Genomic DNA, 6,152 nt, shown 5'->3' with positions numbered 1-6,152 from the left:
GGGGCAGTCCCCCTCCCCTTCATCAGCCCTAACAGTAATGTTTCTGATAAATGCATGTAGGAACACAAAATATTACCACCGAGAAAATGCTTCCTCCATGCCTGGGCCTCAAGAAAGGAGAAAAAAAATGATAAATGGGTCACTCCCAAAAGAACAGCCAGCTTTCTGCCTCATGAGTTCTTGGGGGAATCTATAATTTTAGGGCTACTCTCAGTTGGAAGGCGTGGAGCAAAAAGAATTCTAGCCCAACCGGGTAGCAAGGGACCAGCCTCCCTGGCTATGTTCCCAGATCCTCCTCTCTGCTAGGAATGATTGATCTTTTCTTTCTAAAACCTTGGAACCCTTCTTTCCAGGCGTTAGGAATCTCACCCAAAAAGCTTGTTTCTCCTTGGCCTCTTGGGTGATCTAGGAGAAGTACCTCTCTTTTTCCTAGCCCTGGGTCAATTACTGGAGACTCTTTAGGGCTAAAAGAATTTTTTTTCATTAATTTTCAAAATCTGGAAAAGGTTGCCTAAGCCTAACAAATAAAATGAAACAGATGCTCCCAAGGTTAGGTGTAATATTGAACTATCTCGGTATCATTCCTTGTGACCTTAAGTTATCTCATTATAAGTTTCCCCTACTGTATTTTTAAAGACTCTGTGCTTGGGAATATCCCCTCTCCTCCCCTTCTTCTGGGGATTGAAGGCCCCAGTACTGTTAGCTGCCCAATAGCAAGTTCCTAAATACTGGCTGATCTCCTCACTACATCAGTAGGGGATCCTTAATTTCAAAGGGTTCCTCTAGAATAGTGATTGTTCATCTATCCTCTGTTATGTCCTAATAGACAATCTGAATTGTCTACCAAGGAACCCCTGCTCTCCACAGTCCACAGGAGCCAAGAAGACAGAAAGAACTGGAGATGGAGGAAGCAAAATACATGAAGAAAAAAGATGTTTTACTTTTCTTTAAGTTCATGGATTTTAAGAGATCAGGATGTTCTGTGGTATGAAGTATATGTGTGTTGTTGGTAGCTGTCTAAGCTACATGTGGCATGGATAGTTATCTGATCCTGGATCTGGTCCACCCCATTTCCCAGGGAGACTGCAATTGTCACCTTTTCAGAGAATAGAAGGTGGTGGTTGTTACAACTGCCAGTAGTCTAGTGAGGGAGGGACAGTCAGGATTCAGGACCACTATGGCTGGACACAATCTTTCTTTCACACTTCAAAGAGGGTATTAGGCAAGAATAATATCTACCCCACATAAAGTCTACGGGTACAATAAGGGGTTTATTTTCCCTGATAGCTCTTAAAGGGGAGGTAATACTTAGCTTGCTCTCACCAACCTGCTTCCCTTTGACTAAACAGTTGTTACACAATCACTAATAAATAGTATACCTTTTTAACACTATTTAGCACTAAACAAAAAACCTGGGAAGTTATACAGAATAGAGTAGGCAAACAAACATAAAAGAATAGATGAGCTTTTGGGGAAATAAGATAGTATTTCAGTTATCAAGGAGAGATTTTCTTATGGGGGGAGTCTACCTTTAACAATCTGTAGGTTTGCAAGTGCAGGAAGTCAAGGGACATTGGGTGTGGACATAGGTCTTCACATGTATGGCTCTAGAGAGATATCCCATTCAGCATTCAAAAATCCATTCTTGCCTCTAATGACTGCCTCTTTCTGACTCCTCACTTTGGTCTATCCTCTGCTCAGCTGCCAAAATTACCTTCCTAAAGCACAGATCTGACCACATTATTCCCCTACTCCATAAACTTTGGTGGCTCCTAGTTACCTCTTTAAAAACCCTTCTCAGCCTGGTCCCTTCCTGTTAAGTTTCTAACACTTTATTTTCTTCCATGTATTCTACAGCCCAGTGACACTGGCCTGACTGTACCTTACACAAAACACTCCATCCCATCTCCCAATTCTATGCCTTTTCATTGATTATCTCTCATTTTTGGAATGTTCTCCCTCCACACCTCACCTCCTCATTTCCCTGGCTTCCTTCAAGACTCAGCTAAAATCCCACCTTCTGTAAGAAGCTTTCCCTTCCCTCCTCCAATACCAATGCCTTCCCTCTGAGATTATCTCCAATTTACTCTGTATGTAAGAAGCCCCAACTGTTCATTCTCTGTGCTGGATCCTAGAGACTGACTTTGGGGACTCCCTAGTACTCTCCAGAACAGAAGAAGAATTAGAGGCCGGAACCCAGCAAGAGGACAATTGTATTCTCATTGCATGAGTGGGGTGTGCTTAAGATGAATCCAGTTTACCAATTCCCAGCCATTCAAGGAAAGATCTTGGAGGATTTCTTTGTCTATGATAGAGGGCTTCAGAAACCATCTCAGTGGTTAATGGCATCGTTACAGAATCTATCACCTACAGGGGTGGTGTCCCCTACCCCCAAAATGGAAAGAGATGAATGTGTATTGGCTACCAAACTTTGAGCAAAAGGACTAAAGTAGACAGACCATTATACTATACTGCAGGGGGCAATATATCCTGGGTTGTCTGCTAGGCAGCCAGTGGTTTTCAGTCTTGGATCTGTGAAGTAGATTGTACCAGATTTCTATGTCTAAGGAAGAAGATAATAAAACTGCTTTCATCATTCAAGGGATTTACAAGTTAACTGACTTCTGTATAATTAACCCATATAAGGTAACTGAGAGATCAGACATCTTGTCTGTTTACAGAATAACCTTTGAGAATGGGAGGAGTTTTATCAGGACTATTCATTGTAACCAACTTATAACCCATGGGAGAGTTAGGTGGACTTTCTGATGACCAGGTAGAGAGAACTGATGGCTACTCACCTAGGAAAAGGCTGAGAAAAAGAGACTGTCCACTAGCTGTACACGGTATGGGCCAGGTATGGGTACTGAAAGTGATATATCTAGGGAAGAAAAACAAGTATATTATTACAGGATGGAATAACTGAACCCAAAGACAACTGCTTTCATGCCCAAAATTCTATCGAGGCTCATAGGGTATAGATTCAGCCCACAGGGTTAGAATTCCTGATGGTCAACCTGGAATGGGTGTCAGCCCAGGAGTAGACATATAGGACTAAAGTGATCCTGATCTCAGCTCATACCAATTATTAGCTCTGGTATAGGACAGAAAGATGTCAGTGATGAGAGAATTAGGTCTATTAGACTGGTCCCTAGGCTAAGGAATAATGTTACAGGTAAACCAGGTGTAACCTGACACATGTCTCTAGGTGATAATTCCAACAATCCCTCCTGTGCAATGTGCCTTGCATAAATTAATGCTGATTATCATTATTTTGATTATATAGTCACTATATCGCTATATCCTTTGATATATAAATATTGATATTTTGATACATAAATATATGTATATGTTTTGAGTATGCTTTTTTTGTTTTGCTGTTATGTTCATTTGACTGTTTTGTATTATGTTCATGTAATAACAATGTATTTTTTATGATTTTTGCATGTGCTACTGCTTATAGTCCAATTATATTTTATATGTAGGCCTATTGTTACTGTTGTAGCTAGCTAGCTTTGCTTCCTTAGTTAGCCATGCTTACTGTGTTTGATGGATTGCTGTATACTACTGATATGCAGGTATTTGTGAAATGTACACGTGTAATATATCCTGTATATAGTAAGGCACGTTGTCACTGAGGTATCCTCACAGGTAATGCTCTATATAATGCCATCCCCACTGCATGTATTGTTAATGTGGGTGTTTTATTTCAGTTTCAATGGTAATGAAGGATGATTGCCTGCAACGTCCTTATTTTAAAGCACTGGTATCTGTTTACATTTTATACTTACATGTTTTAGACCTGCCCGAGCTGGTCTTTGCAAGAGGAGGAATGTAACCCCCTATCCCAAAGCCAGCTGGCACAGCACTCTCTCCTTATGGCTGGAGATGAAGACCCTCCCATATGTGAAAGGCAGGGCAGAGTTAGTGAGAGGTGACGGAGCAGCAGCCTTTACCAATCCCTTTTGAAATTCACCAAGCAAAAGTTCTCTTTGAGTTCCCCTTCAGGACTCTTCAAAGCCAGTCCCCCTTGGGGACTCTTAAAGTGAGGGTTCCCACTTTGGGAACTCATCAATCTTTAAGACTTTTTAGAGCATAGAGTCACTTTGGGCACTTCTGAGCTCTAGCTTCAGTTGCTAAAGGAAAAGACTCTGGGAAGATGAAAGGAGCAGACAATCTCCATCATATCCCTATACCTAGCTTGCTATACTAGAGATTTGGGGGAGTTTCTCCTTGGGTAAGATCTAGTACCCTCTCTTTTGGGTGAGCTGAGTTACTTTGCTTCCAATGGGAGAGCTCCTTCACTCTTCATTGCCTTGTATACCTTCTCCTATATATACCTTCTCTGATTTCTATTTTGCTACAATTTGGATAAATGGGTTTTTTTTTTTGCTATCTGCTATGTGTGCTCACTGTGGAACTGGCTTTAGGTGGGAAAGGGGTCAAGCTTTCGATTTAGAGCTTGGAGCCTTCCTTCTCCCAGAAATAACAAAGCGATGAGAAGTCAGCTTGAACTCAGTAATATCCCCTAAACTAACAATATTTAAGGAAGAAGATAGATCTGCTTCTAGCCTGATACTCCCTCTTTCTCAGAAGAGCAGAGTGGTAGTTACCAGTCCCAATCTCCTGCTTCCCCTCCTAGCTGAAATGAAAGTCTCCCATGGAGAAGACTGCAGGGTAGAAGAGGCTACAAATGTCTACTCTGCTCTCTCTGAGCCACACATGGAGACTCACTACACACATGGGCTCCACTCTCACTGCTACACATACATAGTTGTTTCCATGCTGTCTCTCCCATTGGAACATGAGCGCTTTGAGGGCAGGGATTATTTTGCCTTTCTTTGTATCACTGGAACTTAGCACAGTGTTTAGCACATAGTAAATATGTAATAAATGGTTTTTGACCACTTGTACCTTTCAGCCAGTCAGGACCCATGTCCTCCCTCTGAATAGGCTGTGTCCATGTAATGTCACAGGGCTACGCCATAGGAAAACTACCCCAGCTTTGGGTAGAAGTAGGGTTACACTATTAAAAGTTTTGCTGATGGCTAGAAATATGTCACAGCATAGGATATTTGGTTGGGCAATATTTGGCAATTAGGAAATTATTAAGGAAGCCTCATGTCTATATAAATCTATGGTCTCAGGAAGCCTTTAATCACACTCTTCTGGAGTCTAAATTTCAACTTGACCTTGAACCTGTGCCAAATTTACTAACTTCTTGACCAAAGTTCCTATTTTTACAAGAAGACCGAAGATTCTTCAGGATGCTGGGCTATAAACTAAACAGCAAAGGAATAAGACTGCTAAGATCCTGAAGAACCACGAAGGATTACTTACTATGGGGAGTGAGGAGATATCAAGAAAGAAGACTGGAAACTTCCCTGGGAAGCTTATAGTCTAATTGAGAAATTAGTGAGTATAGTGCCCTAAATGTTACCTGCAGGTATGTATGGTCTGCTCAGGTTCATCATCTTTTGATCATGAGCCCCCAGTCCTTCTCAGAGTCTCAACCACATGCACACACAGGGAGAAAGATAGAGACAGAGATACAAAAAGACATTAAGAGACAGAGAAAGAGACAGAAAGATAAAAGGGGGAGGGAGGGACAGAAACAGAAATAGACAGAGAGAGAGAATATGACAGTAATGGAAAAGACACTTATTTAAAACAGAATAAGGTAAATAACAAAAAATGAAGATAAGCAAAGGCATTCTCAATATTCGTATCATATGACTACTGCCTCAAATATTTCTCTAGGAGCACCATTCAGTCCCTGTTGAATTCCTCCTTCTCCTCTTTCCCCTCTGTAATCTAGGAGCAGGACATAGCTAGTCAGCTAACAAAATAGATTCTTCAAGTCAAGCATGGGCAGCAGACTCTTGCTGAGGCATTGTGGGGCTATCTGGGCAGAATGATCTCTCTGGCACCAGAATCTTTTTACTCTGCTCTCTGGGGTACACAGTCTAGAAGGCACAGACAGAGACATCTGCTCTGTCATTTGCCCCTCAGTCTCTGGTTTCCTTCTAGTCCATCACCACACCCCATGTCTCCTTCCATGAGACCAGCATCTCTAGCTTTGTCCAAACATTGCCACTATTCCTTCTCATCTTTATCTCTGCTCATTTCCTCCTTCCTCCAACTATTCCCTT

This window comes from Petaurus breviceps, unplaced genomic scaffold (assembly GCF_028583685.1).
Source record: "Petaurus breviceps papuanus isolate PSGF00001 unplaced genomic scaffold, PetGlider_PUasm1.0 90842, whole genome shotgun sequence".
Taxonomy (NCBI): Eukaryota; Metazoa; Chordata; class Mammalia; order Diprotodontia; family Petauridae; genus Petaurus; species Petaurus breviceps.
This window is presented reverse-complemented; position numbering follows the sequence as displayed.